The following is a 17,709-nucleotide window of genomic DNA, read 5'->3' on the forward strand; positions in this document are numbered from 1 at the left end:
TGAAATAAGACTGAGAAAAGGAACAAGGTCCCATCTCCTTATGTCTTCCCTAATTTTTTGGTTCAAAGGTAGATAATTAAGTAAAAAAAGTTTTGTCAAATCTATTGGAATATTTACTCCCAAGTACTTAATGGATTCAGCATCCCACCCAAATGTATAGTTTTTCTTCATATTTACTGAGGGCAGTACTTAAAACTCAGAATTTGTGTCTTCAAAACATTCAATTTATATCCAGAGAAGGATCCATATTGTTCTAAAGTTGAAAATAACTGGACCAGAGATTGTTCTGGACTGGATAGATACACCAATATGTCATCAGCAAATAAAGAGATCTTTTGCTCCACCCCATTCATTACTATTCCCTTGATACTGTTATTTTGAATAATCCACTGGCTCAGAGGTTCGATAAAGATCGCAAACAAGAGAGGGCTAATTGGACAGCCCTGTCTCGTTCCCCGCTCCAATGGGAAGGAATTTGAAACGGCTCCATTAATTTTGATTCTCGCCCTGGGTCTATCGTATAAAGCCTGTATAGTTTTTATAAAGCTACTGTGAAATCCAAATGTGTCTAAAATTCTAAACAGGAAGGTCCAATTTACACAATCAAATGCTTTTTCTGCATCTAACCCAACTAATACTGCTTCCAAATTACTTTCAGTTATATGGTTAATTATATGTAGTGACCTTCTGATACTATCATGGGTTTGTCTTTCTTGTACAAATCCTGTCTGATCAAGGCTAATAATTTGTGGTAATAATCCCTCTATTCGTTTGGCTAGTATATGGGTAAAGATTTTGTAATCCTGGTTCAACACGCTAATTGGCCTAAAATTACTGCATTCAGTTTTATCCTTTCCTCTTTTGGAATAAGGATATAACTGCCTCCTTCCAGGAGGGCGGGATAATGTTCTCCTTAAGTACCCAGTTAAAGGTAGACTGCAACATAGATACCAATGACCCTTCCATCACCTTGTACCATTCCGAGGAAACCCGTCTGGGCCTGGGGCCTTATTTGATTTAAGATGTGCTATAGCTAAGCTAATTTCTTTCTCTGTTATTTCAACTACCATCTGACTTCCCTGCTCACTAGTCAGTTTAGGCAGATGTACCCCTTGAAGAAAGCCTCCATTTTCTCCCCATCAATTTGAGGTTGGGAGTATAGCTTTCGATAATATCCTTCAAAACAATTTTGTATTTCTTTTAGTTTATACTGTATGGAATTAGTAATAGGATTTCTAATTTTATTAATTGAATTCTCTGCTTGTTGTTTTTTCAGCCTATAGGCTAATAATTTACTGGCTTTTCCTCCTCCTTCATAGTATTTCTGTTTGGTGAAAATTAACTTTTTTTGTATATCTTTAGTGTAAATCTCATTTATTTCATTCCTTTTCTTTTGGAGCAATCCTCTTATTGTCTGATCATTACATTACATTACATTACATGTCATTTAGCAGACGCTTTTATCCAAAGCGACTTACAATAAGTGCATTTCAACCTAGAGTACAAACTAAGAACAACAAGAATACAGGAAGTAACATTTCCTCAACATAGTCGAACTACAAAAGTACCATAAGTAAGTGCTATCTAAGTGCCACTGAAATCCTAATCTGTGTTTTAATCCAGATATAGTCGGAAAAGGTGTGTTTTCAGTCTCCGACGGAAGATGTAGAGACTTTCTGCTGTCCTGATGTCAGTGGGGAGCTTGTTCCACCACTGAGGAGCCAGGACAGCAAACAGTCTGGATTTCGAGTGATTAGCTCGAGGTGCAGGAGGCACAAGTCGATTGGCTGTTGCCGAGCGGAGCGAACGTGCCGGGGTGTACGGTGTGACCATATCCCGGATGTAGACGGGGCCCGATCCGTCTAGAGCACGACGCCAGGACCAGTGTTTTGAAGCGGATCCGAGCAGCCACCGGTAACCAGTGGAGAGGACGGAGGAGCGGAGTGGTGTGGGTGAATTTCGGGAGGCTGAAGACCAGTCGAGCTGCTGCATTCTGGATGAGCTGCAGGGGTCGGATGGCCTTAGCAGGTAGACCAGCCAGGAGGAGTTGCAGTAGTCGAGGCGTGAAATGACCAGAGCCTGGATCAGAACCTGCGCCGCCTTCTGAGTAAGAAGAGGACGATTCTCCTGATGTTGTGCAGCATGTACCTACAGGAACGCGTCATCGCAGCGATGTTGGCCGTCAGGAGAGTTGACTGTCGAGTGTCACCCCGAGGTTCCTGGCAGTCCGGGTAGGGGCCAACACAGAGCTGTTGAAGGTGATAGTCAGGTCGTGGGTGGGGAGCCTTTCCTGGAAGGAATAGTAGCTCAGTCTTGTCAGGGTTGATCTTCAGGTGGTGAGCAGACATCCACTGAGAGATGTCAGTCAGACAGGCAGAGATTCGTGCCGCCACCCGTGTTTCGGACGGTGGAAACGAGAAGATCAGTTGGGTGTCATCAGCATAGCTATGGTAGGAGAAGCCATGCGAACGAATGACAGAGCCGAGAGAATTTGTGTACAGAGAGAAGAGGAGGGACCCAGGACGGAGCCTTGAGGAACCCCAGTAGTGAGAGGACAAGGATCAGACACAGATCCTCTCCAAGTTACCCGGTAGGTGCGGTCTTTAAGGTAGGAAGAGAAAAGAGCGAGTGCAGTGCCTGAGATCCCCAGGTCCTGAAGAGAAGAGATCAGGATCTGGTGGTTCACGGTGTCAAATGCTGCAGAAAGGTCGAGAAGGATAAGGACAGAGGAGAGAGGCTGCTCTAGCAGTGTGAAGCTGCTCAGAGACAGCAAGGAGGGCCGTCTCTGTCGAGTGGCCGGCCTTGAATCCAGACTGGTGAGGGTCAAGAAGGTTATTACTGTGGAGATAGGAGGACACTTGGCTCAAGATAGCTCGCTCCAGAGTTTTGGAGAGAAAAGGAAGAAGAGAGACCGGTCTGTAGTTGCTGACTTCAGACGGGTCGAGCGTGGGTTTCTTCAGGAGAGGGTTGACTCTCGCCTCCTTCAGAGAGTTAGGAAACAGCCAGTTGAGAGGGAGCTGTTAATAAGATGGGTGAGGAAGGGCAGAAGGTCAGGAGCAATAGCCTGGAGAATGGGAGACGGGGGGGGGGCAAGGGCGCAGGTGGTCGGGGGGGCGGAGGTCACCAAGCTAAGAACTTGATTGGGAGACAAGGGGTGAAAGAGGAAAGAGAGGGGATGAAGAAGTTAGTGTTGGTGAGGTGATAGAAGATGGATTTGTAAAGGAGGAGCGTATGTCGTCTATCTTGTTTGTAAAGTAGTCGACAAAGTGGCTCGGCAAAAGGGTGGAAGGAGGAGGGACAGGGGGATCAAGGAGGTTGGAAAAGATAGAGAAGAGTTTTTGGGGTTAGAGAAGGAAGACTGAATTTTGGTCAGGTAGAACGAGCTTTTGGCTGCAGAGATAGAGGAAGAGAAGGAGGAGAGAGAGATTGATAGAAGAGTAAGTCTTCCGCTTGATTTGATTTGCGCTATTTTCTTTCCGGGGTGGCTCTCTCGGCGCACCGAGTCCGACAACCACGGAGCCGGAGAGGATTTCCGAACCGGTCGTGTCTTAAAAGGACAAAGAGAATCAAGAGATGAAGACAGGGAAGAGAGGAGAGTGTCTGCGGCAGAGTTAGGATGCATGAGTGAGAAGCAGTCAGTTGAGGGGAGAGCAGATAGGACAGAGGAGGCAAGAGAGGAGGGACAGAGGGTGCGAATGTTGCGGCGTACAGGTGCAGAGTCTGTAGATATGGGTGGGTTGTCAGTACCAGAGAGCGAGAGAGAGTAAGAGATGAAGAAGTGGTCAGAGACATGGAGAGGAGTCACAGTGAGGTTAGAGGTAGAGCAGTTTCTTGTGAAAATGTAGTCAAGGTGGTTGCCGGCTTTGTGAGTAGGAGGAGGGACTGAGTGAGAGGTTAAAGGAAGACAATAAGAGTAAGAGATCACATGACTTCTCTGTCTGGATGTTAAAGTCACCCAGAAGGATGAGCGGGGGGCCGTGTTCCGTTCGATAGGAGGACGTCTAGCTCATCCAAGAAATCTCCCAAAGAACCAGGGGACGGTGAGAACAACAATGTGAAGTTGGACCGGATGAGTAACGGTCACCGCATGAAACTCAAAAGTCAGTGGGATAAAGAGTGGAAGCGGGTAGGGACAGAAACACCATGTGGGTGAGATGAGTAAACCTGTACCTCCACCCGACCAGAGGGTCTGGGTGTGTGGCTAAAGGAGAAGGCAGAGGAGAGAGCAGCCGGGTAGACGTGTTGTCTACTGTGATCCAGGTCTCAGTGAGAGCCAGGAAGTCAAGCGACTGCTCCACAGCAAAGCCAGAGATGAAGTCGGCCTTGCGGTTGGCTGACTGACAGTTCCAGAGGCCTCCTGTGACCAGGTGCTGGGTGTGAGTAGAACGGGTAGGAAGGATAACAGAGGAGGGTTCCGGTACATGAATGAGCGAGTCCTATAGTAACTACAGTAGAGATACGCACAGGTATGGAAAAGACACACATATTCAAAAAATGGGGAAATACTCAGCCACCCCCGAAGACTCCAACGGAAGACTCCTATGTCTTTGTCCTCCGAGTCTCGACTCCAACGGAAGACTCCTATGTCTTTGTCCTCCGAGTCTCGACTCCAACGGAAGACTCCTATGTCTTTGTCCTCCGAGTCTCGACTCCAACGGAAGACTCCTATGTCTTTGTCCTCCGAATATCCTCCATCATTTGAATCTTTATGATTTTGTTCCAATTGTTTTAATTCTCCTTGTAACTCATCTAACTCTTTTTGCTTGGCTCTTTTAAAGCGAGCACTGTATCCAATTATCTGCCCTCGAAGCACAGCTTTACATGCGTCCCACAGTATTGGAGGGGAAACTTCACCATTATCATTTTGTTCCAAGTACTCAGTGATATCCTTCTTCATTTGATCCCTCATATTATTCAGTAAATATGTATTTAATCTCCATAACGTGTTTCTTTGATCCTGCTCCAGATTAAATTTTAAATAAATAGGGCAATGATCTGAAAGGTCCATGATCCCCATGTCGCAGCCCCCCACCCTGTGCAAATCTTTACCAAAGGTTAGAAAATAATCAATCCTTGAATAAACCAAATGTGGATTAGAAAAAAAAGTATAGTCCCGCTTTGAGGGATTTATTTCTCCAGACATCTACCAAACCAATATCCTCCATTGCCAATTTGAATTTCTTGTTTATCAGCTTGGGCTGCCTAATATGCACATTTGAAGAGTCCAGTATAGGATTCAATCTTATGTTTAGATCACCCCCACAGATTAGGACCCCCTGAGTTTCTGCTATAATTAAATCAAATATCTGTTTAAAAAAAGTCCAATCTGAATTAGGCGGAGCATAAACATTCAGAAGGGAAACCAATGAACCATCTAGATTTCCTCTTACTAATATATATCTCCCCTCTGTGTCCTTTTTTTCAAACGTGGGTTCAAAACTAATATTATTGGAAATTAATATTACCACCCCCCTCCTGTGGCCAGCCGCATATGATGATGAGTACTGATGTTTAAAGCCTAGTCTTCTTAATTTAGCATGCTCTGTATCCGATAGATGCGTTTCCTGCAAGAAAGCCACCTCAACTTTATCTCTTTTTAGTTTAGTTAATATCTTACTTCTCTTGATGGGGTTTACAAGACCATTCACATTATATGTTGCCATTTTAACCACTTGCATTCAGAGTTTAATTAGGACAATATTAGTAATAAATACCAACCCAAGTTATTACAGGTAACGAAAGATTTATCATAGGTAACACCCCAAAGACTGCAAAGAACTGCAGCAAACACTGTAACAAAATAAAAAATAAAAAATAAAAAAGGAAAAAAAATTAAAAAAAAGACTTCCAACTGTGGGGTCATCATATTGACCCTGATTAAGCCCTGATGGTGATAGGGCTCTAAAGTAAAGCCTCCCCACCTGTAAAGTGGGAGAGGGCCTTCATATCCTACTTCCATGTTGTTATCCATCTGTCGGCTGCATGGCTGAAGATTAATACCCCGACCCTTTCAGAATATTCTGAGTTTTATAGCCTGTACATTGTTTCTTTATTGTGCAGAACGTGATTATAGTCTTAAATCTCTCTTGTAGAAACCAGCTCTTCGGCTTCCTCCACTGCAAACAAGAACTCACCCATTTGTCGGGAAACAGCAGCTTTCAGTTCACTTTCATTCACGCTGAGTCCTTGTGCCTAAAGGCCGCTAGCTTCTCCTTGTAGTTGACGTTCCTGGCGGCTCTGTCCAGGGTCCCCGGTCTCTTGCTGGTGCGCCAGGTCATTCGCTGGATCTGTTCCAAAAGTGAATTTGGGTGCTTAATGACCGACACCGGGAGCCCCCTCTTTGCCATATCCTCAGTCGCTTCCTCCGCCGATCCGTATACGACAATTCCCTCCTCATAGAAGACTCTGAACCTGGCCGGAAACGGGGTTTGAAATCTTATCTTCCTCTCCCTCAGGACCATTTTCGCTTCTACATACGCCTTCGCTTTCTCAAAACATCAGGCGTAGTCGTGATCCAGGTTAACCTTCCTTTCGAGATGTTGAAATCCTCGCTTTTGCCAGGCTAGTCTCAGCAATTCTTCTTTCGTCCTGGAGCTTGACATTTTGACGACGATAGACCTCGGTGAGACTTCCCCAGGCGGCTTCGGCATCAGGGCGCGGTGCGCTCTCTCAACTCGTAGTTCAAAGGTAGCCGGGAGGTCCAAACCCTCCCTCAGCAAAGCCTCCACAAAGGTTCCCATCGACGGGGAATTATCCTCCGCTCCCTCTTTAACGCCGTGGATTCGGATATTTTCCCGTCTTGATCGACCTTCCAGGTCCGTTAGCTTAGCATCCAGATGCACCTGTAGTTGTAGCAGCTCCGTCACCACCTCCTCCGCCACCTGTAGCCGTGTTTCCGTCTCTTCAATCCGCCCTTCTGCCTCGGCAATTCTCGTGTTAGTCTTGTTTATTTCTTTATGAATCTCTTTCAGCTGCTGGCCGTTATCTTTCCTGAACTCTCTCAATTCTTTCAATATGAGGCTCATGTCCGCTCTCCCCGTTTAAATCGTCTTCGAGGTGCGTTGGAGTGTCGTCTTCCAGCACCGCGCTGCTAGCAGAGGAAGCTAGGCTAGCTCCGTCACCGTCAAATAACTCAGTCTGCATTGGTTTTTTACTCTTTTTTGGAGGCATTCTCAAGACCAACGCTCTTTAGCCAAACTTTAAAATAAATGTTGTATATATTCTGGTTGTAGTTGGTAATTTTTAGCTCCGAATGTCGGGAGCACGATCTTTAACCAGCCATCGCGTCGCTCATCTGACTCTTCCAACTTTTGCTCTTTTCAATGCTAATGTTGCAAATAAAAATGAAAAGGCTAGATTCACACTCAAGTGGCCCATGTTGTCGTCATCATAGCGGCCAAGGTTTGATTTCCGGTGGTCCCTTTGCTGCAGATCCTCCCCTGTGGTGCTTGTGTGTCTCTCTAGCTCGAACACAAATAAAGAAAAAAACATCTTAAAAACAAATAATTGCTTGCTTCTGGCATTTAAATGGATTATAATCTCACCGTGTTGCTGGGTGTCATTAAGGTCACGAAGTTGTTCCATCCAAATTGGATTACAATGTCTGAAAGTTGGCAGGAGAAAATAATTAGCATTTTACAATTAACTAATTGTTCTTAATTATCTGTACATAAATGTAAACATTGACTCAAAGGACACTCCCTTTGGTGACGTCCTCAAATGAAGATTTGAACATGAAACCATCCCCTCACTGGACAGCTCACGGCGCTTCTGAGGAGCTGTGAGCTGTCATGTCCGCCACAGCGCAGTTATAAGCGTCATGTTAACAACAGTCACGTGAACAGAGTCCCGACCACGTCAACAGCATCAAGTTAAGAGCGTCACGTGAACAGAGTCCCGACGTCACGTGAACAGACACCTACAATAAGTGTCTGGTCACGTGACTGTCCGGACTGACCGCGCTGTTATATGTGAGCTTGTCGACACATGTCTGCTTGGAACCAGTTTCAAAGCACTTCAATAAAATGGTCGTTATTAGATGCAGTGTGTAGCACGTGACCCCTCAGGTGTCTTAACCCACCTGCCACAGTAATGAACCTATAATACGAGCGTTAGCTAAACATTACCTCAGCTAACATGTGTAAAGTAAGCTAATGTTAGCTCGTTCAACACAGAAACCGACAACCTACGTTACATCGACGATGTTAAAGAAACGTTAAGACACTTAACCATCAGATAGCTAAGTTAACTTACTCTTGACGCCCAAGGCGACACAGAAATGCAGAACACCATGCCTCGAATTCAAAAGTAGCTACCCGCTAGCTCACACGAGGCTAGCTCAACCCCTCACGGGAGAGCCGAGTAGAAACCTCAGTGTCACTAACGTTGCCCGTTCAATACAACGTTACTCTCTGAAATTAAATTAAGTTGGCATTCTTACCTCAAGAAGAGCTGTCATGTCAGGAGGCTGTGGTTCTTTCTGTGGCTTTTAGTGAGTCACTGAAGCCGGAGAGAGCAGCGCGCAGCCCAAACTGCGGAGAAGTGGCGCGAAACCGGGTTCAACAGTTCAATCTGCTTTTTTTGTGTTGTCTGATCACTGCACCTGGCCCCTCTCCTTTGAACTCTCTCTCTCTCTCTGTTGGACGGGCTGTCTGTCTGTCTCTGTCTGTGCTGTTTTCTTCTAACCTAGTTTGCGAAGAATAAATCCAGCTTCGTGTACCGGAAAGTCAGGTGTGGCGCAAATTCCTTGGGCGGAAGTGTACGGCGTTTAAAACTGAAGAGTTTCCATTGAGTAGAATTTATTAATTTTTCGACATTGTTGACTTTACTCATAAAATATGATGAAATTCTACTCAGTGATTTTGAGCTGATATTATTCAAACAAAAATGAGTAAAATCCAATTGATAAATAATTCAAATTGTATTAAATCAACATAATAATATGCCAAACTGCACACACACATATTTTTTATGTAAAGGTTACTAGTATTTATTTAGTAAATATTAATTGAGCTCAGTCCCACTTTTTTGAGTGCGGCGGGGGGGGGGGGGGGGGGGGCTCGTGAGCGCCGCGCAGCAGGTCGGACCGAAATTCTCACAATAACTCAAATAAATGCCCCGTCGGAGATTAAAACACATTTTGGGGAACTTGATGACAGAAAGAGTAACTTTTATTCTTAAATACGGATGAATAAGTGTCTCCAGCAAAAAGGGCACTTTACTCATCCATGGCAAAGGGGCTGGTGCTTGAGCACCACTAGGGCTCTATCTGTGCACGTGCCTGGACACATCTACATTCTGCAACAGTACCTGCACCTCTGACCGGTGAAGTTAGGTCTCGCTTTCCGCTCTGACGTGATTTTAATCGGTCTGAAGTTGCTTTCGCGATGGACGGGTTGGCGACCGCTGCTGTACAGCGTGTGATTGGCTAAAAGTTTTACAGAAGCGGAATCGGTTGGTGCAGTAGGCGTGTCCTCATCACTTGACGTCTTCCCTCTGCTCCCCCGTGTTACTAGGAGTTGTTATTACCTTCGCATTGAAAATGCGGAAGGTTATGTTTTGATCGCCGTGTATTTATTTATTTATTTGTATGCGTGTTTTCGCATAACTAAAAAAGTTTTAAACCGAATCGCATGAAATTTGGTGGGATGATTGGTTGTTATCCGGGGACCATTTGATTAGATTTTGGGATCGATCGGGTCAAAGGTCAAGGTCATGGATAGGTCAACATCTTCTTGAATCGCATGAAATTTGGTGGGATAATTGGTTATTATCCGGGGGCCATTTAATTAGATTTTGGGATCAATCGGGTCAAGGCCAAGGTTATGGAAAGGTCAAAATCTTCTTTTTACCATAGGGCGGTCAATTTTTATCTAATTGGCATGCAACTAATGCCAAAATGTTCAATGTTGATGTGTCCTTGGGCAAGACACTCGACTCCAAATTGCCCCCATAGTTGATCTACGGTTTGTGAATGTAGTCCTGATGGGCAGGTGCTACGCTGATGGAGGTAGATCCTCCATCCGTCACTTACACACTGATGGAGGTAGATCCTCCATCAGTGTGTAAGTGACTCGACTCCAAATTGCCCCCGTAGCTGCGGCCGACTCCGTTCCCGTGACCTGTCGGTCATCCGTCGGCGCCAAGGCCGACTCCGTTCCCGTCGGGAGCCGGTTCCAGCGCCGACGGGTCACGGGAACAGGGTCGGCCATTGCCCTGTAGTTGTACTATGGTTTGTGAATGTAGTCCTGATAGGCAGGTGATGCGCTGATGGAGGTAGATCCTCCATCAGTGTGTGAATGACAAACGCTATTCATTCAACATTCAGTGGGTTTTATTACCCAGGTGCTCAGATTCCCCACCCCCCCCCAAATACAAAATTCTAAATTAGTTAAATATACAGTATTTACTATTAAAACAATTCATTAATCCAAGTGTTTTTTTTAACCTGGTGCTCAGGTTTTTCCACACACAAAAAATCTATTGTTTTAATAGGGTTAGGGTTAGGGTTAGGGTTAGGGTTAGGGTTAGGGTTGCGTTTCGGCCCCTGGGTTCCACCTCCTTTGCTCTCCACACCGACTGTTGGAGTTCTAGGTGATAACCAACGCTTATCGAACGTGATTAGTCAATACGACTGACTACAAAAGGAGAACGTGTAAAGAATATATATTATAGTTTAGCATAGCTTAGTATTGTTTGCATATAGATTATGTGTAAGATGGAAAACACTGAATGGAAGTTGACTGATCTACAGTGACACTTGGTGATTCCGGAGGTGATCACATACAGAGCATAGGAAGGGTCCAGATGGCATTCCTGAAGAGATAAGTGATGTCCACTTGTATCCTGATTTCTTCCAGTGAGTACCGTCCAGGTGTGGTGTGTCGCTGTCCAACTCCAACAAACGCTTAACTCCAAGATCTTTTTCAGACTGAATTTGAGTGAAATCGATACTTTTGGTTCAATTTCTATTTAGTTTGATTTGGATTGGCAGGAAAGAATTAAAGCGGATCCATTAATTTTGTTTATGCTGCAGGGTGTGTTTGAAGGAGGAAATATATATATATATATATTTGTTGGTCTCCAGAGCTGCCACTCCGCAGTAAATCATGGACTTTGAAATAGTGCTGATTGCGCCGATTTCCTGTGTGCAAGAATCCCTTCACTTCCAGTTTATCTTGAAAGACTTTAAAAATTTCACTATTTTGATTTGCAGGCTCTCTGAAGCGGTCCAAAGGAACGCTAAATTAGTTTAAGAAACAGTTTTATGTGTTGGAATTAATTCAGATTAAAAGGATCGATGCTTTTCTAAATCTAGAAGCAGCAGGCGGTTAGCAGTAAAACAACTAGCTTGTCACTGTAAAAAGGTTTAAAAAAAGAGCAGTAACACCTCCAAAGTAAGCACTGTAATTATCGCTGAAATGGAAATATCTAGGTTAATTTGTGAAAATTAGAAGTGTTGCGTGTCACATTGAGAATGAAAAAAAAAAGACAATAACTTCCGTTATAGCTTTTGAGACGTTTCCACATGCTTCTTGTTATCTCGGGGTTAATTAATAATGGAAGATCGAAAAGAAAATAAAGGAGCTGAAGATGTGCGGGGATGTGTTCGCTCTTTCCTCCTCCGCTGGCTCCTCTGATTCAGACAGCAGAGTGTCACGAATTCCCCACCTTCCTAGTTAAATTCATCCTGCTTACACGTTTCTCCTGTCATTCCAGATCCTGTCATCCTCACCTCGTTAGTCCCTCATTCCCTTCACCTGGTACTCATGCCCTTCTCACCTGCCTCTGGTCACCTCGTTAGTCCCTCATTCCCTTCACCTGGTCCTCATGCTCTTCTCACCTGCCTCTCGTTAGTCCCTCATTCCCTTCACCTGGTCCTCACGCCCTTCTCACCTGCAGCCCATCCCCTCATTAGTCCCTCACTATTTAGCTCCCTCACTTCCACTTGTCCTGGTGGAGGTCACGACGACAACATTGAAGGGATGCCCAGTCGTTGCCACATCGATTCACACTTCTTTAGCTGCTGGTAACCTTCATAAAAAGCCACAGCAGCTTCAACCTACCAGTTGTTCTGTGCTGGAGTATTGCCTGCCCCCATGTTTGTTGTGTGGTAATTTGATTAAACGGTCGCGGTGTCAACAGTTGCACGCTTTGGCCCAGTTGTTGATGCGACCTTGTGACTGATGCACTTCAGATGGTTTATCCAACCTGAGGAACAGTTTGGGCCTCCAATAAAACCCACTGTAAACAATGCTTTCTCCATTCCCACTATGTGTACACGTCTTCATCTGACGCTTACTGTCAACAATCAAGGAAGAACATGTCTTTCCTTAAATGTCAGGGATTTAATATGAGCAAAGGGAAAGGAGGACAGAGATGCACCTGAACCCCTAAAGGTGCGTTCAGACCAAAAGCGAAACGATTTTTCGCAAAACGCGTGAGTTTACTCGCTCGACCGTTCACCGTGTTCTCGCCATGAGCGTCGAGACGCTCCGCGAGGGGCGGGGCTTATCTCCGTGTCTCGTCTCCGTAAAGACCGTTATCATCTCCTTCATCCACCAGAATAACTAACCACTAGTTCTGCTTTATATTTGTCGTGGACATCCCACCCACTAACGCCCTCGTGTTTGGGTTGATGACATCACCCGTAGGCTCACTCAGCTCGCTCACTTTCACCGATGAAGTTACCGTTATGTCTGAAAGACTTCCGCTTCCAGCGCTACGAGAGCGGAACTCAAGAGCCGATTGGCCCGAGTTGCGAGATGACCGCCTCAAAGTTGAAATATTTCAACTCGGGGCGAAAATTGTGCCGCTGTAAACGCGTCGCCCACATCGCGCCGCCCCAAACGCCCCGCCCGGAAAAATATCGCATCTATCGCAGCCACACGCGTCTGTACGTTGACTTTTCATGGGCTTCGGTCGCGCGAAAAAAATAGTTTCCCTTTTGGTGTGAACGCACCTTTAGACTTGAGAGCAAATACTTGTAATCACTGTTATTACTGATAAACAGCAAATGGCTGTACAACAGTCATCCCTCCTTTATTCTACATATTCCTGGAGACCCGACAATGCCGTTGATGACCCAACGGGCCCACAGAGCATTTTTGAGGGTTTAGTGAGACCGATTCGTCAGGAACAAGCATAAACATGAAGAGGATGGGGGATTAAGCTGAGGCCAGACAAATACATAAGAAAAGCCAAACAATTGGGATGGCACTTTTCCAAAGAATGGTCGTCTGAGGAGCAACTGGTTGAGCGGAGCGCAGATGTAAACACGCGTTTGGCTCCTCGACAGAAAGAGTGATGGCACAGCACGCCACTTCTTTCCACGTAATCGCTTTGTCTCTTTCATTTCACTTTGATTTTTTCAAAAGGCACAGACGCCCTGAGCTCATGCGTCTCGAAAAAGGGGAAAGCAATGGTGGAGCATTAGACATTATTCTTGGGAGCAGTAGAGTGTGTGTGTGTGTGTGTGTACACAGTCTGTTTTCTTTTTTTTAAAGCTATATTTTGCATAATTGTGCCAAGATGTGTTCATGTGCATCCGGTGGGTAAGCAGAGTAAATGACTTACTGGGCTTTGGTGGCACAGGGGCGTCCGGGGGTTAATGATGTGTTTGAGAAAGGAGGAATGTCGGGGGTTCTGTGGAGGGGTCGCGCTGCACGGCGCTGGCAGAGCAGCACAACTGGCACAGCAAGAAACGAAGCCGCCGTGAAACGCACCACAGCTGGGAGGACTATTATCTGGCTGCACATGTGACTCGTTTACCGCTGGCTATCACTCACTGCTAGCGGGCCGCATCTCAGAATGGGGAGTCACGACGGAAGGAAAAGCCTGCTCACGGTTTTGCATATTATGAGCGAGTAATGTTGAAGGGAATCGCGTGTCCTTTGAAGCTCATACTTGAACTCTGTTGACGGCGTTGCATTTGTCATTTTCACGTCCGTGAATCTCTACCACGTTGTTATTTTGGTGCATCTACCGTGAGCAAGTGGTACCATGGGGCCTGGCAGCCTTAACATGCTATTAGGCAGTGGACATTATGTGTTGCCGTGCAGAATTTCTCAAGAATGCTGTTAGGTTCTGCTCTTGAAATAAACCAGACGGCAGCCTTCTTTCTTTATATATACAAATTTATCGACAAATTTCCCCTTGGGGATTAATAAAGTATATATCTATCTATCTATCTATCTACATATATATTTTATTTTATATTTTTTTACTTTGTTTACTTACATATATTGTATAATATTTTGTTTTTGTATATATATATATATATATATATATATTTTTATATATATACATAAAAATTTACTTATTTTTACTTATATGTACATCTATATTATATTTTTATTTTTTTTTTTTATTTTATTTTTTAGTTGATTTGTTTAGTTTTTGTGTGCAAGCTGACAAATAGACCCTTGATTATATATAAGGTCTATCTATCTTTAGTAAATGAGTGAAAAGCCTGCACTGGAAAATTGTTTGGATGTTCATCTTCTTTAACAATGTTTGCTTCATCCCTTCCACCAGTGAGAGGTGAAGGGTACTTGAACCACAGCCAAGATCCTTTTGCAGTTTTGAATCAGCCATTGAAGGACCTGAGGGATATGGTACGGCTCCTTGTGGCCAATAGAGGTCATAATGGCCATGTATTCGCAACATTACATTACAATTTACATTACATTTAGCTGACGCTTTTATCCAAAGCGACTTACAATAAGTGAATTCAACCAAGAGTACAAACTCGGAACAACAAGAATACAGAAAGTAACTTTTCTTCAAGATTGAAAGAGTTGGAGGAAGGTTCATCTGGTTACCTTCGCATTGAAAATGCGGAAGGTTATGTTTTGATCTCCGTGTATTTATTTATTTGTATGTGTGTTATTCGCATAAGTAAAAAAGTATTAAACCGAATCGCATGAAATTTGGTGGGATGATTGGTTATTATCAAGGGACCATTTTATTAGATGTTGGGATCGATCGGGTCAAAGGTCAAGGTCATGAAAAGGTTAACATCTTCTTTTTACCATAGCGCGGCCAATTTGTATCCAATTGGCATGCAACTAATGCCAAAATGTTCATAATTCAATGCCCAATCTAGTGATATGCGAAGGTATGCGCTCTACTGAGTGCCCGTTCTAGTTGTAGATGTTTTCTTTAACTGAGGTACATGCACCTGTGTGAACTGGGTTTTGATGACTTGAGTCTTAGTTTTGGTTTTACTCATGTTGGGATCTAAAAAAAATATATTTTTTAATAGTCTGTCACTGTTTTATTCTTATATGTCTGAAACGTTTTGTAATGTGCTGCTGATGCTGTCTTGGCCAGGACACTCTTGTAAAGGAGATTTTTAATCTCAATGAGGTGTTTCCTGGTTAAATTAATTTAACCCTTGTGTTGCCTTAGGGTCATTTTGACCCGAATCAATATTACACCCTCCCCCAGCTTTAGGATTAATTTGACCCCATTCAATGTTTAATGTCGGTGTTCTTTCGGTAGTCAACAAACAAACATAAAGTGCCTCACACTTAAACTTGGAAAACAATATTAATTCTAATAATTTTCTGGAGGTTTTAATTGCTGGTGTCAAATTGAACCCAAAGGGTAAAATATGTTAGTAAATATAGAGGTAACAGGAGGGTGAAACATTGAATCGGGTCAAAATGACCCAAAGGCGGGGGGAGGGTGTAATATTGATTCGGGTCAAAATGACCCTAAGGCAACACAAGGGTTAAATAAATAAATAAAATGACCAGCGCCTGGATCAGAACCAGCAGCAACAAACTTGTGTCCTTCCAACACGGTCTTCTAGAAAGCATTATATTTAAAGCTAAAGTGGGGGTACTATAGAAAACTTCTTGATATACTTGTTGATATTCTTTTTACATCCCGAGAGGGAAATATAAATAAAATACTCAGGCAAAAAAACAGGAGGAAAGAAATCCGGTATCTCCGTAATAAGCCTGTTCAATCATTTTTTTTTTCCCAGCCTGAATGATATTATTGGACGGGCTGCGTTCTACCCTGTGTGTACTCAGTGTAGAAGTCGGCAGTGTTGTAGACTTTCTCGCTAGATTTTGAGACTTTTGGAACTCGTGCTGTCAGCTACTTTCTTTGGAAAAGAGTTGGCAACACTGGGCTGGGTTTTTCGTTTGGACAATTCCAAAATCTACCTTAATCTTGCTGGTTTCTCCAGTGTTGCCGACCCTGTCTGTTTCTGTGCTAAAACTTAGCCTGACTTGTGTGCCAGGCTAAGATTTGGCAGAAAGGGCAGAACTTTAACGCAAACGAACATGCTTAAGGAGGAGGGAAAGCTTGTGGTTTTGGTTTCATATCTAAAGTAAAACATGTTCGGCTGTGTTTGACTTCCAACACCACGGCCCGGCAATAACAGAAAAGTTGAATCGTGATTTAGCAGCTCCAAGCGAAAATTGTTCTGCGAGAGATCTGTGATCATTTTACTGATTTGTTCAGTTCAAATGTAATTTATTTTCAGGGTTGCTTTCTCCTCTCATTTCCTGTTATATAAAATGGACTTCGACACCATGTGGAGAGAAGCGAGTTCTGATATGTTGTGGTTGTTCCCACAGGCATGAACAAAGGGTTCATGCCCGTGTCAGTCATAATTTGATTCGCTGTTGTTTCCTTCCAACTGCTTGTCTCTCTCTTTCTTTTGCAACTCTAAAGCATGTTTTTGTAATCGTCTATCGTATAGATGGATATAATACGACAGTAGTATAGCAATGACACCAGTTGTAATGGTCTGGCTCATGATGGGTTGAGCAGTTTTCTATTACCTTCTCTCCTCAGGCTGCTCAGTGTATGGAAACAGATCTTCAGCTGACTGCAAAACTAAAGTGAACACAAGACAGTTTGCACAAAAACGTTTCTGCATGACTCATCAAGAAACGTGAGTGAGATCATTAAACGGATATGGGCAGAGTGAATGTCGAGGCCGCCGTGCCTCCGAGCTTCCCACATGCACAGCGACCGTGGACACTCACTCTAAAGGTGCGTTCACACGTGCGTCGTTGAAAACATAAACGAGAAACAATGGAATGAAAACGTGACTTTTGAGACGCGTGAATCACAAATCTTTTCAAGATGAGAGGGAAATACGAAAAACACTAGAATGCAAATTTGCACGGAAAATGGAAGAAAGAAAGTCAATTTGCTGCCAATTTGCATTTAAAAAAAGAATAAAATCGGCAAGAGTAATCCCCTGTGAAAAAAACGAAAACACTAATCTACTGCCCAAAACCTGCTAATTGGCCATTTGGTTACAGAGCCGAGTGAACGCAAAGGAGCAATGCTCTCTCACTGAGCACAGTTTACACCCACCCAGAGATGTCTTGAGAGAGATCAATGCAAACAGCCCTGCAACAGCTAAACACTCGTTATTTCTGAAAACACACAAACCTGAATAAATGAAACCAAAACAGCAGTCTGAATGACGTAAAAACGCTCAATGTGTGATATGTCCAAAGCCTTAGAGCAACTCCCACATTGGAATGTGTGTGAACCAGTACGCATTATTTGAAGTCTCTTTTTCACAGTTTTGAGGTGTGAATTTCAATTCGGCTGTCAGAATTTCAACCCTGGAAAAGGGCAGCCGCTATAGTGATGTTCTGGATGTACGAGTTACTAATTGCTGGAACAAAGTGCTGCAAATGAAAAATGAGAAGGAGCTATGTACCATTCCTT

Source organism: Pseudoliparis swirei, chromosome 2 (genome assembly GCF_029220125.1).
Source record: "Pseudoliparis swirei isolate HS2019 ecotype Mariana Trench chromosome 2, NWPU_hadal_v1, whole genome shotgun sequence".
Classification (NCBI taxonomy): domain Eukaryota; kingdom Metazoa; phylum Chordata; class Actinopteri; order Perciformes; family Liparidae; genus Pseudoliparis; species Pseudoliparis swirei.